The following is a 10,989-nucleotide window of genomic DNA, read 5'->3' on the forward strand; positions in this document are numbered from 1 at the left end:
TCATGCAAGTTTGTGGGGGAAATGTGAATACTAAAGCTCACTTTACTTAATGAAGAAAGGAAGGTCATAGCGATATTTGTGAAAGGACCAGATCAAAACAATATCTCACCTTCTTTGGTTTGCATGTTTTTACATAGGTGGAAAACGAACTTTCTGAGATGGATGGAACCCTGAATCAGACTGCTTACTGGGAGGCAGGTTGAAAGAGTGAGCTCACGCAGTCAGCCAACCAGCTGTGGGCCCTGTGTTAGTTGGGCCTGTGTTGCCCCACCTCTCCCCAGGCCCGTCAAGGATCTGCCTGGGTGGCCATGGCAAGGGCACCTCCATCTTAGCACCCTTTGGAGCTCTTTGAGTGCAGTACTGCATCGAGTCAAAGACTGGACTGTGAATCCAGACTGATGGAATCTGTCTCCTAGCTCTGCTACTAACCAGTGGTGTGGCTTTGGGTAAGTTATGTTATCTCTCTGAGCCTCAGTCTCGTCATCTATAAAATGGGGATAGTACAAGTAGTTCCTTCATACCATTGTTCTTATAAAGATTACGAGATCATGTGAACGTGCTTAACATGGCACCTAGCACAGTAAGCACTCAGCAGATCAATTATTACTGTTATACAGTTAGCACTGATCCTCTGAAATCAGCAGATTCTGAGAGGGGACTCTTGCAGCCTCCATACACAGGAGGCCAGAGAATGCACTGCAGAAGTGGGATGGGCCACCCTCGGGAGTAAAGGAACCGTGTTTCACATGCCTTGCTATGAGCAAGAGGGGCTGTGATTAGTTGGCTTGTGGGCTAGGAAGCCAGAGGAGGGTGTGACCGAGAAGTCCTATGGAAAGGGGAAGAGCTGGGAGAACTGGGTCTGTACAGCTCCTGGACACAGCTACACACAGGAGGCATACAGGAGGCCACAGGGCAGGAGCGGGTACAGCCCCCCTCTATCCTCTGCTCCGTCAGTGAGTTGTGCAAAATTAAGGATGGCCATAGCCTGCTGTCACCGAGGACAGACTAAGCCCTTGGGGTATCTGGTGGAGGCAGGTATCTGCTAGGCACGAGGAAAGCATCCTTCACAGGTGGCAGGAGTGAGCCCCCTCACCCTGGGGTGCGGCTCTGGCCTGGCTGGCTGGGTCTGGGCAGCTGGTATTCGACAAGGGATCTCTGCGGCCCCTGGCAGAGCTGGTGGTTGTGCTTCTCAGCGGGCAAGCTGGCCTCAAGCCTGAGCCTCCTGCTCTAGAACTTCCACTCTCCCTGTCATTTCAACATGCTCGCAGGCCCTCTTTCTCATGGAGGCCATACCCCACATCAGATCAAACATATTAAAATGCCCCACATTCCATAGTAAACATAGGCATAACATTTGCCCTAAAAATGTTTGAAGGAGTTTCTAGAATTATGCTCTAGATAGTATCTATGAGGAATTCTTTTTAATATACATTTGGCTACTACATCTTGGCAGATATCATGTCTATGTGGGAATCCTGGCTGAGTGAGAAAAACCCAACCTATAAATTATTTTCAACGGGAGGAACGTTTTTATGATGTTTTTATGAAGTAGACATAATGTTACACTTTTCAGACATGTAATGAAATGTTTATTAATTTTGACTTTCCTCCTTTCTTGGGGTTTTTTTTTTAGTCTACAGACATTTCCCAGGTCCCTTGAAAGTTGGCAGATCTAGGTGCTGGTACTGGTACTGGTTTAGTTGCTAAGTCATGTCCAACTCTTGAGACTCCATAAACTGTAGCCTGCCAGGCTTCTCTTTCCATGGGATTCTCCAGGCAAGAATACTGGAGTGGGTTGCCATTTCCTTCTCCAGGGGATCTTTCCCACCCAGGAATCGAACCCGAGTCTCCTGCACTGCAGGCAGATTCTTTACTCACTGAGCTACAAGGGAATCCCTGTGGTGCTGAGCCTACACTATCTAAAAACTCTGTAAACTCTCCTGGCCCTTGCCAGGCCCAGAATATGGCCCTCTCTGAGGAGGCGCAACTACAAGCCCAGAGACCCCAGTGAGACAGGCAAAGTGTGGAGGCCTCAAAACTGGGGGCGACATCTCAGTAGGGGCCTCTGGAGGGCCCCACATCTCTGCAGAGCCAAGCAGAAGTGGCCCAAGCATTCCAAGGCTCCAGCACCAACCCCAACACCCTCTGGACCCTCCAGACTTCTCCCAGGCCCCTTGCCCTGCCAGTTCTCTCTGGGTCACCCTGGGATGCTGGTTATTTCATGAGCAAACCCTGCATTATCTCACCCCACCCCCCTCTATTCTGAAAACTAAAAGCTGAAGGGCCTATATGATGGACCCTCATCTCATCTCTCTTAGCAGCTCTCTCCAAATTCATTTTGGACAATTTTATATTTTATGTAAAATGCTAAACAAATTCAGCTTCATTCCCCCCCCATTTTCTAGCCAGATCATCCCCTCAAGGTCCTCCCACATGGTCATCCTGGGGCTGCCCCTGGTGGTTCCTGATTGCTTGGCGCCCTTTTTCAATGACTTATTGACATTTTGCAGTTTCCAGTCTTGTAGATTAAAAGTCAGTGTCCTGTGGTCAGGGCTTCCCTGGTTGCTCAAGCGGTAAAGAATCCACCTGCGATACAGGAACCGCAGGAGACTCTGGTTTGATCCTTGGATCAGGTAGATCCCCTGGAGGAGGGCATGGCAACCCACTCCAGTATTCTTGCCTGGAGAATCCCATGGGCAAAGGAGCCTGGCAGGCTACAGTACTTGGGGTTGCAAAGAGTCGGATGCCACTGAAGCAACTTAGCATGCACGTGTGGTCTCTGGTCAGACGCCAGCTTTACACAGCCTGCGTGCCTGCCCAGTGTCCAGTACAGGCAAGCTCGATGCCAGAAGGTCTGTCCTGCCTGTCCATGTGAGCCCCTGCCCCTCGAGCCTCTCAGGAACCCAGTGACCAGAAGGAAGTGGGCGATGCAGGAGGAAGTGACTGCTGTTTACTGAAAAGAGGAAATTTGGGCAATGAACTTGCTCCCACATGGCCAGCCTCTGGGCAAACCCTGGGGGAACACAGAGCTAGTGACTCATCCTAGTCCAGTCTCCCTAGCAAGAAACAGGGTGAGAGGCCTTTAAGAAGCACCCAGCCACCCACCGCCTTTTCAATTCCCAGACCCCAGGGTCCAGTGGGGGCTGAGACCCCAACCTGCCAGAGGAGGAGTCCACAGTCCTGTGGGGAACCCAGAGAGGAAAGTAGACCTTACCACCTGATATGCTGTGTGTCCTTTGGCATGTCTGTGCCCTCTCTGGGCTACAACTTCCCAGCTGTTCCATGAGGGAATGGATGGCAAAGTGATCTGTAAGGGCCCTCCCCACCTGCTCTGAAATGTATCAGTGGCATAAGGCACAGCTGTGAGGGCCTGTGGTCATTCTCCCTGCAGCTCCCCAGACCAGCAGAGGCTCTGTTTTGCTTTTTGAGCCTTCCTGTTCAAAGACCTCTTGATCCTTCCAGCTATTGCAACTGACCTGACCCTTGCTTTTAGGACTCTGTCTCATCCTGCAAACTTGGCCATCCGCTCTGGTTAGTGCAAGCCTGACCACTTCGCCTCTCCCCTGGCCCTGCTGGAGAAGCTGTCCTGGTGCAAAGGGCACCCATGGAGGCCTTCTGTGCCTGAGGCAGAGAGGACCGGCAGAGATGGTTCCACTGCTTGGGGCTGGGGGCCACAGTGCAACTTTGGTGGGGCTTTGTTCAACCCGGAGCACATCTGGAGGAAGTTGACCTGGACGGGGAGGAGATTGGAGTTCACGGGGCAAGGCTGGGGTATTGCATCTGTGAATGGGCTGAGCGCCGGACAGTGGGAGAGGGAACAGGGAGAGGCAGACCATCTTCAGAGCAGGGCTGAACTGACCACTGGGAGACGCCACCGCCACCACCCAGGGAGAGCGCTGTTTGTGCTTTCATCCGGCTCAGCGCCATGCCGCCTGCCCTGCTAGAGGGTCAGCGGAGAAATGGATGGGGCCGCTGGAAGCAGTGGCAGTGGGAGAGGGGGGCTCCCAAATAAAGGAGGGGCTGTATGACATTGGGTGGATCTCCTACCCACCCTGTGCCTCAGTTTCCTCATCTGTAGAACCGGACATAATGACCGCTTTATTTCCTAGAGCTGTTAGGCTTAAATGAGATAAATGCAGAAGTGTTTGGCACAGTCCCTGACATGTGGTAAGGCCTCAGAATGGTAGCTGATTCACTCAACGAACATCCCCAGCCCCTGCTCTTTGCTTCCTCCTGGTGTTGAGTAGTGCTGAAGCTCCGAAAAGGAGTGTGGGGGAGCTTCACAGAGGGGAGCCCCACCAGGGGACCCTGTCAGTCTGGATTTGCTCTCTCCAGCTTCCAGGAAGCCTCGTTTCCCTACCAAATTGGCAGGCAAATCTAACACACCTGTGGTTCTCTTTCCTAGAGGGAAGGCATCTGGGATACCTGCCAAGCTCCCAGTCCCAAGGACAAGGGAGCCAGGACTCAGATAGAGGCCTGGATGCCCTGGACGGTGGGGTGGAAGGCTTGCAGGGGCTGGGTGCCAGGCAGTGGAGGTCCACATAGGAGGTAGGGAGCCACACTGCCCAGGAAGCAGGGGAGGGCTGGATCCCTGGGGAGACAGTGGGGCTGTGGCTACAGAGGTCCTGTCCTGTCTGATCACTGTCCTGCTTCTGGGCCTGGCCCTGTGCCCAGGACACTGTAAGCCCTTATGCTTTTCCCACTCCTTCCTCAAGGGCCCTCTTGCCATCCCCCTCCCGGGACCCCCTATCCCTCAGCCAAACTTGAGCTCAGATTCTTCCTCCCTGCTCACACAAGCCCTGGGAGTGCAGTCCTCACTGTGAGGCCCAGTCTGGGAAGTAAGGGCATTTTAACTGAAATCTTGAAGAGATGCTGTTCTAATGCTAGAAGTATAGACATCATCTTGGTTGGGCAACGAGTCTCCAAAGGAGTTTAAAAAAAGGTGCTTGTACAGGGGGTCCAGCGAGTAAGACTCCACACTCCCAAAGCCCCAGGCCCAGGTTCGTTCTTGGTTGGAGAACTGGATTCTACCTGCCGCAGGGAAGATTTCATGAGCCGCAACTAAGACCCAGCACAGCCAAAATAAATAATTTAAAAATAAAAAAAACAAAAACCGGTGCTTGTGCAAGCAAAGCAATAAGGGGACACGACCTTGGAGCAGGGGTCCCCAACACCCCCAGGTGGTGGCCTGTTAGGAACCAGAGCTGCACAGCAGGAGGTGAGTGGCAAGCCAATGCATCTTCATCTGCCTCCCCCATCGCTCCCATTACTACCTGAACCATCCCCCTCAACTCCGACCATGGGAAAACTGTCTTCCACGAAGTCATGCCCTGGTGCCAGAAAGGTTGGGAACCGTTGCCTTGGAGGGAAGGTCACTGTCTTGGAAGGAAGGTCCCAGAAGGCAATCAAGATGTGATACTGGGCAGTGAGGAGACCTGGAAGGAGCTGATTTGGAGAGAAGAGGAGAGCGTTTTCAGATTGGTTTTGTATTTTGGAGATTGAATATATTGACAAAACATTCATCAATTTTGATTTAGTGCATTTTTTTAGGTACTTATAGAGTCTGAGTAGCAAGGAAAGGAGCTTCAGGTAGGGGAGGGGTCAAGAGCAAAGGCAGAGAAGGTAGAGGCAGCATATATGAGGAAATGGGGTAGGATCCCCAGCTTCTGGTCTCGGCCCTGCCACTGACTTACTGTTTGTTTCCAGCAGCCCATTTTCAGCCCTGAGTCTCTGTTTCCATCTTTACAGTGGGGACAAGTGGAGACAGTAATACTATCTCGTCTACCTGTTATAAAAGGGAAAGGCAATCGCATATATGTATTTGAAATGTTTGGCACATGATAGGGGCTCAGTGTCGTTACAGAGCTCCTATGGGCCCCCATTTCCCAGCAGTGAGGGGCAGCCCCGGATGTCCAAACTGTCAGGTTTGCCAGGACCCATGGCAGCCCCCTGGCCTCCAAGAAACTGTAGAACAAACTTTCCAACATGTGATCCTCGGGCCCTGATCTTCTCAACAGGTTCCTGTATACCTGTCTCTTCTTTAGTTCTCATGAGTAAATGGCATGTAATTGTGTAGCTTTTAATCTTTGCACAGGACTCAGAACTACTCACCAGTGAGGTCTATCGAGAAACAAATTTACGTCTTGTTCTTGCTGCCAAACGTCTTGTTCTTGCTGCCAAAACTGAGAGGTACAGCTAATGCGGGAGACCCTCTGATCTGAGGGGTGGGTTTACTTTCCTCTGCGATTGTCAGGAGCCCACATGCCCAGAGCAAGGATACTCTATGGAGTGGGGCTGACAGTGTTTTTAAGATCTTGGTAGAGCTTCCCAGGTGGCGCAGTGGTAAAGAACCTACCTGCCAGTGTAGGAGACACAAAAGATACGGGTTTGATCCCTGGGTCAGGAAGATCCCCTAAAGTAAGAAATGGCAACTCACTCCAGTATTCTTGCCTAGAGTCCAAGGACAGAAGAACCTGGTGGCTACAGTCCATGGGACTGCAAAGAGTTGGACACGACTGAGGCACACACAGATCCAAGGCATTTTGGAGTCTGCATCTCACTACATAGCAAATAAATAAATATATATAAATATATAAATATAATGGCACAATCACATTTTAAATTTTATACAATATAATATTGTTTTAGATTATATAGTTACAATATTAATATGACATATATGACATAATATTCTATGTCTTATGTACAACATATATAATCTTTTTTACTTTGAACTTCTTTGGAAATGATTACTTTTATAATTTTGCTTTGGAATTATTTGGCTTTGAGAATTCATTTAATTGACAATTGGTAATCTGTTGGCAGTTTTCCTGCACACTTGGGGATACTTGTGAGATTAAGACAATCTGACCTCCAATCCATTTTCAGATGTGGTGAAACTTTTATGAATACTGAATGAAGTTGATGCAATGATACATTGTGTAGACATTTGCTTTTACATTTGTTGTGATTTTGCAGTTTTATTCTTTTGGATTTGGGAACAAATACTGGTAGGGTTTTTTGTTGTTATTGTTTTTCAGGCCTCAGACATTTTAACCAGCCCTTGCAAAGTTCTCAGTACCTGGCCATTGTCCTGTAAATATTACTAAAACAGAACTGCCTGTTTGGTGGGATGATTGTACCGCCCTCCTACCCCAAGAGCCATGCTCTATAGATGAGAAGACAAGCTTTCTCAATGATGTCAAAGGGGCAAAAAAAGTCAAAGTAAAATTGGTGACTTCTCTGGAGCAGCATCAGCCCCCTCCCAGTTTTTCTTGCTAGCTGGGGGCCCCCAAATGACTGAGCTTGGATATACTATCTATTTGTCTATTCATTCATTCAGTATTTCTTGAGTGTAAATGACTACAACGCCTAAAGAAGACAAACTGGCAACATCTATCAAAATGACAAATGCAAATACCCTTTTGATGGAGCAATCTCTCTTCTGAGAATGTGTTCCATGGATGTACTCACCCTTGTGCTTAATCAAATCTGTATAAGGTTATCCACTGCTGCATTGTGGGAAGTATAGAAACGCTGGAAACAACCCAGATGATCGTCACTAGGGGACTGGCTACAAAAATGATGGTGCAGCCATGTAGCTGTAACAAAAAGAAGGGCATCCCTCTATGTATTCTTAGGAAAGGAACTCTAAGATCTGTTACTAAAGAGTTTTACGAAGCAAAGTTCAGGACACTGCACAGGATTCTACCCTTCTATAACAAAGGGAGGAAAATAAGAATATACATATTTACTTGAATATGCATAGAGAAACCCAGAAAGAACATTCAAGAAATGATTAAGAGTAGTTCTTTGTGGGAATGAGATGGCACTGGGTAGATGCAGGTCTAATGCCTGGAGGAAGAAGAGTTTTAGGGATACCTTTATTATTTATTTGTTTATTTTTATTTTTGACTGCACTGGGTCTTTGTTGCTGCATGTAGGCTTTTTCTAGTTGCAGTGAGTGGGGGCTACTGTCTAATTGCAGTGTGTGGGCTTCTCGTTGTGGTGGCTTCTTGTTGCAGAGCATGGTCTCTAAAGCGTGTGGGCTTAGTAGTTGTGATACATGGGCTTAGTTACCCCTCAGCATGTGGAATCTTCCTAGACCAGCAATGGAACCCATGTCCCCTGCATTGGCAGGCGGACTCCCAACCACTGGACCACCAGGGGAGTACTACATTTTTTATTTTTAAAAACCATGTGGATATATTACACATTTGGATGATAATTTAAAATATACCTATTGAGCATCTAACTATGCCAAACATGGTTCTAGTCACAGAATACAGTGGAGAATAAGGCAGACAGTCTGAGAAAAAAAGAAATAGGATCGTTCATTCTGCACTCCCTACTATTGTGGAATAAATTCTAATGGAATAACCAACTAAGGGGCACAAAAATGCAGTGTTCATAAACTAAAACAAACACATGACTAAAATTTACTGAAAAGCCCACTTTGGCATTCTCCGTGGAGGCTGGCTGCCAGCAGCACTTGGCCGTGTACTAGGTTCCCACACCACAGAGTCAACGAAGCAGGAGGAGAAGCGGCAGTGCTGGGGTGCTGGCCATGCTCCGTGAGCCTTGGTCAAAGTGACTGGAAAGACGCTGCCTCTGAGCATCCTTCTGGAGAAGTCTGAGAGCTATCTTCCTGAGAAGGCACAGCAGACTGAGCACCCTCAGGAGAGAGTAATTTACTGGATAATCAGTTACCATCTATTTGTCCTACAGCAGAAGCACGGCCTTGACGGAGAACCCAGGATAAGGAAGCTTTGATGAGACAGACAGAGACTCAGAAATCTGGGGACTTCCCAGTGGGGAGATGACTTGGAGCTGGGGCTGATGATTGTTGCATGCGCACCGTGCCTCCCAGCCTCTCCTCTGCATCGGATTAGCTCACCGGATCCCCAATCCCTACTAGGTGCATACTTTTTATGTGTACTTTTTATCCCTTTCATTTTTACTGATGAGAAACTGAGACACACGGAGATTAAGTACCTCCCTCAAAGTCACCAAGCCAGCAAATGGGGGAACCAGGATTGTAAATTGCTTAGTCTGACTGCAAGAGCCTGAATCTTCTCAGTTCCTCTTCCTACAGCTCTGGGCACCCAGGGATGGAGAAGCAGGGTGGGCGCTCTGGAGTCTTCTCTCTGTCCCAAGGCCCAGCCCCCAGCAGGTAAGCACAGCCATGAACTGAACAGTGGGTTATGGAGTGCCTTCAGGGAAAACCGACCCCTCAATCTTTCACAGAGCTCACTTGATGCCCCCAAAACTGGCCTCACCCCCATTTCCTCTGAGTGTAAAAATAGACTCCCCTTTATTTGCCTGCCTTTGGAATCTTCATATCTGTCCTGCAGCCATCCTGGGCTCCCCCTTCCTGTACACAAAACCTTTGTCTTCTTATGCAAATGGCCAAGTTCTGCTCATAAAAGTACCCCACCTAAGAGGGAGGTGGAGAGATAACACCTCATGGAAAATTATAGAAACACATTTCTTTGTATTTGAATACTTCCAGGACTTTGTGTTGGCAGCAGACCAACACTGGGTCTAACCCCAGCTACCTTGGCCTTTTTTGGGCCGTGGACTTCTCTGGTATCTGATGAAGTTCATGAACTTTTTCTCAGAATAATATTTTTAAATGCATGAAATAAAATACATAGAATCACAATGGAAATCAATCATACTGAAATAAAGTTATTCAAAAATCTGTGATGTAGTAATACAGTGTGCTTCTTTATTAGCATGTTAAAGAACAAGATCCAGCATTGGATTTAATTATTTTGAGGTGATGGTGAACAAAATCAATATCTGAAGATGTCTGCCATAGCTGTAACGTGATATGAAAATATCTGTAATTTCCATTGGTGACAAAGTCACAAGTTCTATGAATACTAATAAGGTTTGTTCTCTGTGCTCGTCATGGAAGGAAATGCTGAATTTCAGTTAGAAATTAGGGAAGATAAAGATGTAATCCACCCCTGTTCCTCCCCCACCTCGACTTAGGAAATTCCAGTCCTTGCCAGTTTGGGCCTGTGATTTCCATTGTGACCCCATTGTATCCCTGGCCTACAGCTGTGACCGGAAGACAGTTTCACAAGTACATGAATCCCTCCAGGATCCCTTGGCTGGAGTTGACTCCTCTCTGTCAAGGCTAGAAATTGCTTATAAAAGTGGTGTTCCCAGTAGCTGACCCTGGGGATCCTTGCTATGTGCCTGTCAGCCTATCCCATATGAAGAGCATGACCTGCAATAGCTCACTCCTCCGACAGGTGAGGCAAGTAGATGCCTTGCAGCCCTGTTCACAGATGTGAGAAGTGAGTCTCAGAGACAGGGAATAAGCTGTTCAGGTGGAGTTGCAGGTGTGCGTCATGCCCCGGCCTTTCCTCTGAGTTGTATGTATTACATACTTGCCATCCATCACTTTCTCTTGATTTGAGGTGACCGTGATGAAATTGTAATAATGATAGTAATAATGAAAATAATTACCAATGGGAGGACCCACTGTATTTTAGAGTCATTATGTCATCATCAGAGCTGATCCTAATAGCTTGTGTTCCAAACTCTGTTCTAAGGACATAACTCATCTTACCTTCCAAACAACAGGTCATGTTCTTGTCCCTGTTTCAGAGATGATGACACTGAAGGCCAGAAAAATTAAGTCATTTCCTAAAGGTCCCACAGCTGGTCAGCTGGGACTAGAACCAAAGAAATACGACTGCAGGATCCGTATTTTTTAGTAAGCGAGCTGTTTTGTTGAAGTAGAACATATACATAGAAAAATGCATAGGTCATGAGCCCAGAGCTCAATGAATTTTCACAAAGTGAATACATTTACCTAACACACCACCCAGATCAGGAAATAAAACATGATCACCACCCTGCAGCCCCTCACCCCTTCCTTATCATATACTCCCCGAGGCAAACATTATCCTAACTTTTATTGTTATTGGTCAGTTCTACCAGTTTTTGAGTTTATACATATGTTCCCTTATT

The sequence above is a fragment of the Muntiacus reevesi genome, chromosome 15 (genome assembly GCF_963930625.1).
Source record: "Muntiacus reevesi chromosome 15, mMunRee1.1, whole genome shotgun sequence".
In the NCBI taxonomy this organism is placed as follows: domain Eukaryota; kingdom Metazoa; phylum Chordata; class Mammalia; order Artiodactyla; family Cervidae; genus Muntiacus; species Muntiacus reevesi.